The following is a 12,853-nucleotide window of genomic DNA, read 5'->3' as shown; positions in this document are numbered from 1 at the left end:
TTTGACTTATCACCACGATTACGGTCTTGATCTTAAATGTGTAAAGCTTCTCATATACGTTGTCGCCTATAAATTTTGATTAAACACGACATTAAAATGCACGCCCTCAATCTTCAGTACAGCTTTATGCTCGCGTTCGACATATTTATACCTATGAAAGGCAGCATTACAGTGCACTCGCCCAGACATTGCGACTAAGTGCATACAGTTGGAACTGTCTGTTCGAGAATACACGATAAAGAAACTATTTGTGATACCCAGGCATAGTTCCGTAAGTGACAGAGTTATTGGTAACTGTGGCAGGAAGTATAATAGATTACCACGTTTCTGCCGAATAACTCGCACATCAGATTCTCGCTTGACAGGTTTTGTTATTATAGCATTGGTTTAACATTTATTGTACCTTTCCATTCAGAAGGCGGAATTCCAATAAAAGACATTGTCTTCTGCACCAGGCACTGCCCTCTCCTCAATCAGGTCCTCAGTAATCCTCCCTGAACAACCACATTTTTTATCTGTTCGGACCTAATTTCGGCGGTAAGGCCCATAAGACATCGGAGCATAATTTGGTGATTCGGCTCATTTTCTGCTCCGGCATTCCATCATTTCTGACTTATTATCCTTTTCAAACCCATTCTACTGCTTCCCCCTCTGGCCTCTGGCGTACATACTCACCAAAAGTTGGGAAGCCACAGCTACCTTTCTGATACCAGCCTTCATATTAACATTGCGAAGCACGTCCATTCATGGGTCAAACTAGGGCTTCGTTTGTCAGTCATTGGAAGGTACCACACGCTGTCTGAACGAAAAGGCATTAGTCACATGCATTGCACTGGCAGAATGGAAATTGCAGGTTCATCAGCTCACTGTAACTGACACCAGGTGTTCATGTTCCAGGAATATTTCTCCAGATGTCACAGATATCCCTGGAACGATCGACAATCCTGTGAATGGGAGTAGAATTTTACCAATGTAAGAAAAATCAGGCTGACATAACAATTCGTTGGCCCAGATTCTGGCATTAATGAAAAGCTTTGAATACAATTTCAGCTAATGTAATAATCATATGAGTTCCTCTTAATTCGTTGGTACTGCCCCACTTAATTGCAAAAACTATGCTGACTTAACTGGAAAAGGTAAACGACTGACATTGGCTCACTTGGCCACACAAATATGGAGACATTTACCAGACATATAAGCTATGTATAACTTTATTTGAACTCCCGTCATCGCTTGCAATTCGATTTGCATCTACAGAACCAGCCAAATAACGTAAACAGATGTTTGACTCCACTCTTCAGCTCCTCCCTGAATTTCCTCTGTGACAGAGTGTAGATACACGTGTTGGTGCAGGCACTGAGAAACTTCAACATGCACCCACACTGTTGCAGGATGTACCTCGGGGTATTCAAATATTCGTCTGTGTAGAAGTAATTCAGAATTTGCCAGTTAGAAGTTGTTATGAGTGATGAACATAGCTGATGGAAATGGGGTGCACAGTTAACCATCCCCCCCCCCTTTAGAATTACGAACTATTGCTGTTGCTATGCTGCTAATGAGAGAGAGAGAGATGATGCACAGAGGCAGGAACATCTGCTACAGATAAGAGGGAGAGAGAGAGAGAGACTGTTGATTTATTGTAATTTCTCTCTTCCTGGATTATTTATCTTTCTCTGCAATGACATTATTTGCTCGTTAACATTCCTCAGGAGACAGCAGGCGTGGCCTGATTTGATAGACACAGTTAAATAGATGGATAGCTGAGACCATGTTAGTAGGGATAAAAGACAGGTCTGGGGAGACACCCTTCAGACACACCAGTGGACACTGACTGAGTGTTGTGAGCCCTCAAGAAGGTGGGGGCTTCGGGGATCGAATCAGGAGATCGGTCAACAGAGCTCACAGTGTGACAGCAGGGCCGGTGGGGACTTGAGTGTGTGTCCACTCATGCCAGAGTGACGAGTCCACCACAGAAGAACGGTCTAGCTGAAGGCCGGAAGGGTCATAGCTGAATGGCCACAACGATACGACGGAATAAGAAAAGCAACAGAAGGTTTGCCTGCTGCAGCTCCCTAATCTCTTGCTCTCTCTCTCTCTCTCTCTCTCTCTCTCTCTCTCTCTCTCTCTCTCTCTCTCTCTCTCTCTCTCTCTCTCTCTCTCTCTCTCTCTCTCTCTCTCTCCAACGATTACAATACAACAACCATAACTAGCTCAGCACGCATGAACTGAACTGAACTTTATACTCTTCTATGACATTTCATTTACCCCTAGAAATCGATAGAGTTTGTTTATTATTGATTATTATTATTCCTGCAGTTTTAGGTTTATTACTGCTAACCATATTGGTATTGTTTTGCTTATTTTACTAATAAACACCTTTGAATATAGTACCACCAGCCTCCAACGGATACTTCTATCTCTGCTGGTCTGACACCCAGTTAAGGGGTACGTAACAAAGTATATACAATATAGGGGATCCACAGCAATATGAAATTGGCTGACAGAGTGAACAACAAAATCACCGACCTTCGCCGGTTTTCCACCTCTATATCTTTCTTGTTCTCCATGCTGTTCCTGAGACCCCGGCGGACTCAGTTTGCCGATATAATATGACTGATTGTTAAAACATTAAACAGTAGAATCAATCCGATTGGCAATAAAGGTGTAGTGATAGTTTTAGACAACCGGTGCGATTTCCACACTGGTAAATTAAGGTAATCCGGCTTCATAACGCATCGCCAGGGTATATTCTCTATGATAAAGTTTCTACCGCGAAGTACAATGGAATACGTCTTGCACAGCTCCCTAAACCCACAATCACTATCATCACGGTCGCTGTCCTCTCGGTGCAGTATCGTTCCCGAAGCTTTTGACTACAGATTGCAATACAGCGATCGAACATGAAAGCCACCGTGAGCCAAACAGAACAGTCCATTATTGCGACAAGTGTCACGGCGCAGATTGGTGTAATCAACAAAGAAGGGGCATACACATGCATATAATTGATCTGATCGATTATAACTGCAACGACAGTGCACATTAAATCAACGGCTGCCATTCCCACCAGGTAACGGGAGATTCATTGGGAAAGACTTCATTTTCCTCGAGACAGGATCAAAATCGCCATTAAGTTAACTGCAAGAAGGAAAGGAGAGGTACTTTCAGGCGCATAAACCCTGATCCCTTTTACGTAATAGACATGCAGAGAACAACACTAAAGCGATTGAGTGAACCTCACTTTCTGATTCCATGCCGGGACAGGCTGTGTTCGATTCAGAGAGTTGAAAGATAGTTCGTACGTTTTCCGTCGCTGTCCTTCGATTGAAAGATAACGACAGAACAGAGTTACAGTTGATCTGCAACTGTCCAGAATTAGACAACAGGGATACCAGTGAACGGCTTATCGACCTATACAAAATGCTGGTGGAACACAGCAGGCCAGGCAGCATCTATAAGGAGAAGCGCTGTCGTTGTTTCAGTCCTGAAGAAGGGTCTCGGCCCGAAACGTCGGAATTTTGTGTGTGTTGCTTGAATTTCCAGCATCTGCAGATTCGTTGTGTTGGCTTATTGACCCATTCATTTACACGGGCCCATCTTTGTATCCGAGAACGCTGGAAGTTGTACTTATAACGGGAAGAAAATGTACACAGGCAGTCTGCTTCTTCGGACAAAACATATTTAAGCAGACGAACCACAGAGCTAAATGTATATTCCGATGTACAGGTGTCAACGAACCTTGAATCTTGAATATTAACATGAATACCAGGCAAAGGAAGAGAAAGTTAGACGTGTCCATCACGGTATCTTAAAAAGCTGAATGTTGCTTTAATAAGAGTAATAGAGTTGCAGAAATGGAAACTATTTCCTTATTTTTTTATGTAAAGTTTTGAGTTTTGAGGTTCTATATCTGATACCGAATCAGATTAAGAACAATACAAGCTGATAAAGCTTTGAAGAGTCGAGTAAGGTAAAATACCGGAACAGTTTCCACATCATCACTTATTCGATTGCAAAATCGGACGTAAGAAACAATTAACAGTGCCACAGAAGAATAAACAGTGTATGTTCGTACTGAACAGGCTAAATGCACTCATTAGATGAGGCACCATTTGTAATAAAGTTTCCTTAACTATTATACCGTGCAACAGCTACAGTAAAGAAGGTGTATGGTGTGTTGACCTTCAGCAATCGTGGAATTGAATTTAGGGGCCGAGAGGTAATGCTCAGTTCTGGTCGCCTCACTACAGGAAGGATGGGGAAGCCATAGAAAGGGTGCGGAGGAGATTTACAAGTATGTTGCCTGGATTGGGGAGCATGACTTATGAGAATAGGTTGAGTAAACTCGCCCTTTTCCCCTGGAGCGACGGAGGATGAGAGGTGACCTGATAGAGGTATATAAGATGATGAGAGGCGTTGATACTGTGGATAGACAGAGGCTTTTTCCCAGGGCTGAAATGGTTGCTACTAGAGGACACAGGGTTAAGGAGCTGGGAGTAGGTACAGAGAAGATGTCAAGGGTAAGTTTTTTTAAAAAATCAGAGAGTGATGAGTGCGTGGAATGGGCTGCCGGCAACGGTGGTGGAAGCGGATACGATAGGGTATTTTAAGAGACTTTTTGATCGGTACATGGAGCTTCGAAAAATAGAGGGCTACGTGTAAGTCTATTAATTTCTAAGGTAGGGTCATGCTCAGCACAACTTTGTGGGCCGAAGCGCCTGTATTGTGCTTTCGGTTTTCTATGTTTCTATATAAGAAGAACAGTAGATACACATAATAGCCAACTCCAGTCACTTACCAGGTATACCAATCGCTGCCAGATGCAGTAAATTGCTGAATATCCCATTTTCTGTGTGAAGCAGCAATCATGACAAAATGGTCCAACTACCGATATCCACTGTTGATTGCATTTTATACATGAGAGGAAGGTTCATCTGATAATTAGTTATTTCTCCTCGTTAGTCATATCAGTGACAGTCCATTGCACAAACACTTCAGGTAAACAATTGATATGAGTCTGGCAATGAAAAGCGTTCCTAGGGAAAATATAATTTTTTTTATTCAGCTTTTAGAAACAACAACGTTATACATTTACTGTCTATGACGCAAAGTCTGCACGTTTCAAATGGAATAATTATTTGTCTTAATATTTTTTACAATGGAGAATATCCACCTCAAATAATTATCATGTATAACAGTAGGCATAACGCATTGAGTTACTCAAGTAAAGGAAGGGTACTTGGTTTGGTTGTTAAATTCGATTATCTTTTCCTTGGATGTTTAATGTTCACACTTCTTTGCTTTTAGTTTGATTTGGTTCCATAATACGAGTCATGTTTGGATGAGAAACGACTTCGTAAACGATTAGATTAGTTATGTATCTAGAAGGACATCCACACTGATATGTGGGTCATCTGTGATTACTGTAGCGTGTCTGATTCAAGGAAACGCTGTAACATGTGGACTGATTAAACACCTAAATCGTCTGGGACAGAACAGCACTGTTTAACACGGAGGAACCATGTACAGTATGTAACACTAACAGCCCAAACCATCTCCCCTCTCACCATTCACGTTGTGAGCAATTTCTTGCGTTTTATTTTTATACATTACTCACCGTGTTTCTTTTTTTTAATCTTTTGCAGATTTTACAAGATTCAGAACCTATAACAATCGTCGTTAAGTCTAAAAGGAAGTAACGTTTAAAAGTGGTGATCTATCAATAGTTGATTCTAGTCGCGATAATTGACCGACTGGATTTTAGACGCTGTTTATTGAAGGCATTGATAACTGTCAAAGGAAAGCGATAAAAAATTGTAATAAATTATACTCGCGCTGTATTTGAATGTGGGAAGTCTCATGCCTTGATTATATCTTCATAAACCACAGAGAGACAAGTTTTTTTTTTCTCGAAGGAATAATCCTATGTTATTTTATTCCATTATCTGTGCCTGGTAAACGCATTGTGTGGGAACAGTCACGCCTAGTTCTATCACTGTGAATCACTGCTCGACCAGTCCTTGTTGCCCAGCGAAACATTCAATAAAACCCACAACTGAAGAGAAAGTAAGACAGAATCTACAGTTTCTTGGTTCTGTAACGCGCATTCCATTCCCCTTTCTTCAAATGCATCCATCTCCTTGCTGATCATAATATTTCGTTCTGAAATGATATGTGACAGAGTACAAGAACATGACTGAAGCAAGTGAAACTATAAGCCAGTTAGTCAGTTATAGGTCAATGTTTGGGGAAGATTTCCAGTCCATTATTGTGGCTGAGGATTCGGGTTACATGAGTGTGTGGCATCCGTCGGTCATGGTCGACCATGGGTGCTGCGCCTCTGGTGGTCACTGAAGCGAAGCAGGAATGGCCTCTCCAGGGCGCAAGCCAGTGCAGAGTTGATATGGACATATGGGCCATAAGACAGAGGAGCAGAATTAAGTCACTCACCCGTTCGATATTGTTCGTCATTTCATCATGGCTGATCTCGCATCCCATTCAACCGCATACACTTGCCCTCTCACCAAATTCCTTGATGCCCCAAACAATCAGGAATCTCATATTTCCCGCTTTCAATATAACAATGGACTGCGACTGTCACAGATTCACAACGCTGTGGCTTGAAACTGTTATCCTTACTTCTGTCCTAAAAGCTCACCCCTCACTTCGGAGGCTGTGCCTTGAGTCTAGATACACCCACCAGAGGAAACATCCTCTCCACATCCACCTGATCCAGTCCTTTCAGGACTCGGTAGGGTTCAATTAGATTCCACCGCAGTCCTCTAAATTCCAATGAGTACAGACCCAAACCGGTAAAACGCCCCTGATATGTTAAACCCTTCATTCTTGGAATCATCGCTGAGAACCTCCTCTGGACAACCTCCAATGACAATACACCCATTCCGAGATAAGGGATCCAAAACTGTTGACAATACCCAAAATGTGGCCTGACTAGGGGTCAGCCTCTCTTCATTACCTCTGTAGTCTACAACCAACTCCTTATGTCTTAGGCGACCAGCTATGGTTATGATGAGGGACCTGCAGCCGAGGCCCCATGGCTGACGTACAATCAAAAAGATCCTTTGCTACCGACAGATCGAATGGCTGCTCGAGTTACTACCACGGAAGGAGGAGCCGAGACAGGAACGCAAAACCACAACGTAACAGACAATACACCACATGGGGTACAGCAGCTTAGGGATATTGCTAAGGAAATCGGGACATACGTGCACGGGATGATACTGTGCAGGGAACTGTTCCAAGCAATTAGTACGGCTAAACAATATATGAACTAGATGATGCCAGACAAAGAAAGTAGATTATAATGAGCTTAAATCCGAGCATCTACTCCAATTTACTAGAAACACAGTGATACGGTGTGGGAATAAATGCGGAATTAAACATGCAATACTGAAGATTATGGGTCATTACAACGGGTACCTAATCAATGAGTTACGCAAATGTTACCAGAGGAAAGAAGAACACCCCGGTGCACTTGCGTCACCTCTGTGGATGTGAGCCCTCAGTGGGGTGTGGATCGAAATTAGATTGCAATCACTTAGACCCAGAACCCGCAAATTGATGTCTCATAGTACCCATCACTCTGCCTGTTCTCCATCTCCCCCTGGTGCTCGCCCCTCCCCCCTTTCTTTCTCCCAAGGCCTCCCGTCCCATGATCCTTTCCCTTCTTCAGCTCTGTATCATTTTCGCCAATCACCTTTCCAGCTCTTAGCTTCATCTCACCCCTTCCGTTCTTCTCCTAACATTTTGCATTTCCGCCTCCCCTCAATGCTTTCAAATCTCTCAGTATCTTTCCTTTCAGTTAGTCCTGACGAAGGCTGTCGGCCCGAAACGTCGACAGTGCTTCTCCTTATAGATGCTGCCTGGCTTGCTGCGTTCCACCAGCATTATGTGTGTGTTGTTTGAATTTCTAACATCTGCAGATTTCCTCCTGTTTGCTAGAGAAGAAACATCTGCCGGGTCATTAGCCGCCAACCTTTCGGTTAGCAGCTGAACGCGATCACCGATGCGCCGCAGAGGCAGGTTTTGAGGAAAGTAGGAATAAATGGTTCAATTCTGCGTTGTAGAATGTGACCAACAATCGGTGCTGGCCTGGACCCGGTTTTTCACAGTCTACATGACCGGTTTGCATCAGAGAGTCACGGACAATATCAAACAGTGTGTTGGAAACACACAGTTATCAGGACTGGAAGCTGCACGAGGAAATCACAATGGATCCCGGGTGCATCGCCAAACACATCGGTCACGACTACACATTCCCCACTTATTTCCCTTCTGGCATTTAACCAACCGGGAGAAGTGCTGCACCTGTCCATTCACCTCCTCCCTCACAACATGCAGGGTCGCAAGCAGTCCTTCCAGGTAAGGAAATATTTCAGCTGCGAGTTTGCCTGGGCAATCTACTGTATCGGTGCTCCCAATACGGCCTTATCTCCAATTGCGATACGCAAGGTGGATTGTCGAACCATTTTGTCGAGTAACTTTGCTCCGTCCACAACGAGCAGCATTTCCCAATGGTAAACCATTTTAATTCCATAGCCCATTCCCATTCTGACATGATAGTCCATGGATTCCTCTACTGTCACGATGAAGCCACTCCCGGGATGGAGAAGCAGCACGTCATATTGCGTCTGGGTAGCCCTCAGACTGATATTTCCCTTTCCCCAAAATATCTACCTTTTGTTCTTACCTGGCTTCACCTATCACCTCCCAGTCTTCAAATTCCCCTTTCCCCAACATATCGACCTTCCATCCTCACCTGGCCTCACCTATCACGTTGTAGCTTGAACTCCTTCTCTTCCCCCGCGTTCTTATTCTGGCTTCTTCCCACTTCCTTTCCAGTACTGATGAAGAAACACGGCCTGACACTTCGATTTTTTTATTCCTCTCCATACATGCTGACTGACCCACTGAGATGTTCCAGTGTTTTGTGTGCGTTACTCGGATCCTTGTGCCAAAAAGTACCAATCTTCGACCGTCGCCCAAAAGCAATCTCCCAGATATTTGAATGGGCCAAGGACATACGGTAAACAGAGGAAATGAAACAGATTGACATTAGGAAGGAAACGGTGATGAGAAGACTGATGGGACTAAAGACTGACAAATCCCCAGGTCCAGATGGTCTGCATCCTAGGGTACTAACGGAGGTGGCTCTGGAAATTGCGGATGCATTGGTAATCATTTTCCAAAGTTCCTTAGATTCAGGGTCAGTTCCTGAGGATTGGAGAATGGCTAATGTTATCCCACTTTTCAAGAAAGGAGGGAGGGAGAAAACAGAGAACTATCGACCTGTCAGCCTGACATCGGTGCTGGGGAAGATGCTAGAGTCCATTATTAAGGATGAAATAGTGGCATATCTAGATAGCAGTGATAGGATTGGGCCGAGCCATCATGGATTTACCAAGGGTAAATCATGCTTGACTAATCTGTTGGAATTTTTCGAGGATGTAACCAGGAAGGTAGACGCGGGAGATCCAGTGGATGTGGTGTACCTCGATTTTCAGAAGGCATTTGATAAGGTCCCACATACGAGATTGGTGGGTAAAATCAAAGCTCAGGTCATCGGGGGGAAGACATTGACATGGATAGAAAACTGGTTGACAGATTTAAAGCAAAGGGTAGCGATGAATGGGTGTCTCTCGGAATGGCAGGTGGTGACTAGTGGGGTGCCACATGGCTCGGTATTGGGACCATAGCTGTTTGCAATTTACGTCAACAATTTGGATGAAGGCATTGAAAATAGCATCAGCAAATTTGCTGATGATACTAAGCTGGGTGGCCGTGTGACATGTGATGAGGATGTTAGAAGAATTCAGGGTGACTTGGATAGGCTGGGTGAGTGGGCAGATACTTGGCAGATGACGTTTAATGTGAATAAGTGTGAGGTTATCCACTTTGGGAGTAAGAACAGGAAGGCAGATTATTATCTGAACGGTGTAGAGTTAGGTAAGGGAGAAATACAAAGAGATCGAGGAGTCCTTGTTCATCAGTCACTGAAGGTGAATGAGCAAGTGCAGCAGGCAGTGAGAAGGCTAATGGAATGTTGGCCTTTATTACAAAGGGAATTGAGTACAACAGCAAGGAAATCCTCTTGCATTTGTACAGAGCCCTGGTGAGACCACACCTGGAGTATTGTGTACAGTTTTGGTCTCCAGGGTTAAGGAAGGACATCCTGGCTGTAGAGGAAGTGCAGAGTAGATTCACGAGGTTAATTCCTGGGATATCTGGACTGTCTTACGCAGAGAGGTTAGAGAGACTGGGCTTGTATACACTGGAATTAAGGAGATTGAGAGGGGCTCTGATTGAAACATATAAGATTATTAAGGGATGGGACAAGATAGAGGCAGGAAATATGTTCCAGATGCTGGGAGAGTCCAGTATCAGAGGGCATGGTTTGAGAATAAGGGGTAGGTCATTTAGGACAGAGTTAAGGGGAAACTACTTCTCCCAGAGAGTTGTGGGGGTCTGGAATGCACTGCCTCGGAAGGTAGTGGAAGCCAGTTCTCTGGATGATTTCAAGAAGGAGCTAGATAGGTATCTTATGGATAGGGGAATCAAGGGAGATGGGAACAACACAGGAACCAGTATTGATAGTAGTTGATCAGCCATGATCTCAAAATGGCGATGCAGGCTCGAAGGGCCGAATGGTCTACTTCTGCACCTGTTGTCTATTGTCTATTGTCTATTGGTCTTTGACTCCGTTTATTTTTCCTTCTCTCATTACCATAGTCCACCGTGTTGGACGTTTCCCGTAGTTGTGTTGTTCATATAACATAGAAATAAATGTCCCGATTATAACAGTCACAGTCACTCACTTGGCCTCACCTGATTCGCGGCTTTTCCCTTGACCGATCACGTTCGCCCACCTTGTCTGATACTGAAAAATACCTGATTTCCTCTTTGTCCCAGTTGTGACGAATGGGTTTCCGCCTGAAACATTAGATTTGTTTCCCTTTGTACAAATGTGACCGACGTGCGTGGACTTCGCAGTGGAGCAGCAAGTCTTCGCTTTATTTAACTTGCACGTTGATGTGAACAAGAAGTGAAACATCCCCGCTCCTGCGTTCACAAAACGACCCGGAGAGTCGCAGTGAGATCGGTGAGGCAGCCACCGGCCACTAGAGGGCACCGAGGATCTGGGTCCTGTGTAGCAGCGCAGAACACTTCCAAGTTCAAAGTCAATTAATTACCACAGTACAAGTATGCTACCATTAGATGCGTTTCCTTGCGGGGATTTAGAGTAAGCGCAAAGAAACAGAATACAATCAGTGAAAAAGTGCACACAAGACTGAACATCAATGTAGAAAACATAACAGACTGTGAAAATACAAAAACGTAAAATAAAAATAATTATATATAGTTAACCAATGGGGGAGCATCCCTCCATGGAAAACATCCCCATGATGTGAGCAGTCAAGATGTGAAGAAGGAAACGTGGAACGCTTGGCTCAGAGTTGGAGACCTCTTCCCAGAAACAAAGGGGTTCCAAGTGGCAATACAGGGCCAGGTGGTTAACCGAAAAATATTAGAAATACATAATAAACGTCCTACAGATTAATGACGATAAATGCAGAAAATGACAAGAGCCACCAGGAACATTCCAACACATTACAGGATTGAACAGCAGTTTAACTCAATCTGATTACTTACACGGGGACAATCAATTGACAAACATCAGTCACCAAAATCTTGCTTTAAAATACAAACTCATAAAAGACACCACACCTTACTATAAATACAAACCTGTTCTAGATTAAGATCAGATTCCTACACTTTAATTTTTGTCTGATCCATTATTACAGACAGGCCAATCCATCATAACCGTCTGGATATATAATATTACTGGATGAAAAAGCTGTAACAACGTACATAATCGATACAGTCACTGCAAACACACATAACGTACAACAATTAACAAGTGTATAGCACCAGAAATATGCTGAATTAAAATAACTTGAAAGACTATCGAGCATGAACAGGGTGTAGATTGTCCCAATGGTAATATCAACAACAACTATCATCTCATAGTCACTGCACAATAGTATTAAACAGTTAGGACAGCAAACCAATATTTCTGTAAATCTCCTGAAAGCCACTATACTATACGCCACTAGAATGGTCGGCAGTCCGTAGCTATTGAGGATTGAGTGTGCGTCAGTACGCCCGGACTTCAGGTTTTACCAGCTTGAGCTGAGAAAGTCATAATAATAATAACAAAGCCAAAATGTCGACAGCATGAAATGTCGAGTTTGATAGTGAGTTGTGGAAACAGTCAGTGTTGGTGTGAGTGACGTTGAGTGATTTTATCCCTCTGGTTCAAGTGGCGATAACATAAATTTAAACATGAAATGCATTGGTGCCCTGTCAGTGTTTCTGCTGGTTCGATCGTCCTTGTACAATATATTCAGTTTATGGCAACATGAATGTAAGCAAGACAGGTCGTGGTAGTGTTTTGTTATCTCTATGTGGATATATGTCTTTTTTAATGAATGTATTAGGGACAGCACGGAGCGCACAAAACGAACAGCAAAGGCCACTGGATCAACAGCGCCCCTGGATAGGTTGGAACCATAAACATTTCGGATAACAGCTGAACAGCCGCTGACCGATTGCATAGTAGAGGCCGCCTGAATAAGTGCGGAACACAGGGGATCTTCCTGGTTTTGCAGGCGGCGAACGATGATCGGAGTTTCGACTGTTTTTTTACAATCTGTATCCGTGGGAGGGATCAGGGAGTCAAAACCGATATAAACACGTAGTCGGCCGGATTCGAACCTGCGCGGGGAAACCCCAATGGATTTCTAGTCCATCGCCTTAACCACTCGGCCACGACTAC

The 12,853-nt window shown here is 43.6% G+C and overlaps 1 non-coding gene across 1 annotated transcript; it reads right to left on the bottom strand.

Moving 5' to 3' along the window:
* Positions 1 to 12,771: 12,771 nt before the first annotated feature.
* Positions 12,772 to 12,853, bottom strand: trnas-aga (transfer RNA serine (anticodon AGA)). The gene has a single exon. It is a non-coding gene; the product is annotated as a tRNA-Ser (tRNA).

Source organism: Hemitrygon akajei, chromosome 28 (genome assembly GCF_048418815.1).
Source record: "Hemitrygon akajei chromosome 28, sHemAka1.3, whole genome shotgun sequence".
NCBI lineage: Eukaryota > Metazoa > Chordata > Chondrichthyes > Myliobatiformes > Dasyatidae > Hemitrygon > Hemitrygon akajei.
The sequence above is the reverse complement of the archived record's forward strand: the minus strand, read 5'-3'. Positions and strand labels throughout refer to the sequence as shown.